The following is a 441-nucleotide window of genomic DNA, read 5'->3' on the forward strand; positions in this document are numbered from 1 at the left end:
CGTATGGAGAGAGTTCTTTTCGACTCCTTTTTCGGTTGTATGTATGCTCGAGTCCTTTAATTTCTGTTTGAAGATTCTCTATTTTTATGTCGATGGTTATTTATCCTCAATTTGTGACTGGAAACGTTTACTCGTAGGAGAGTTAAACGTATATACTGTACGTTTAACTTTACGAACGCGATAAGCATCGAAGCTAACATTCCTGCGCATACATAGTTCTTCTTGAAGGTGCTAACTGATTTCGCAAAGCACAGACTTGAAAAGTTCTTGAAAGTTCTTGAAAGTTCTTCAACCCTTTGCTGTTGTAACCCAACTTGCAGCAAAGTATATTGACACGTCCTGAAATTGGTACTTATGCAAACTTGCCGAAACTCGCGAATCCTACTTAGACACCCGTTCAAAATTAATTTTCCTAGATCCTGAGTGAATTGTGCTGTCCGC

Source organism: Hylaeus volcanicus, chromosome 2 (assembly GCF_026283585.1).
Source record: "Hylaeus volcanicus isolate JK05 chromosome 2, UHH_iyHylVolc1.0_haploid, whole genome shotgun sequence".
Classification (NCBI taxonomy): domain Eukaryota; kingdom Metazoa; phylum Arthropoda; class Insecta; order Hymenoptera; family Colletidae; genus Hylaeus; species Hylaeus volcanicus.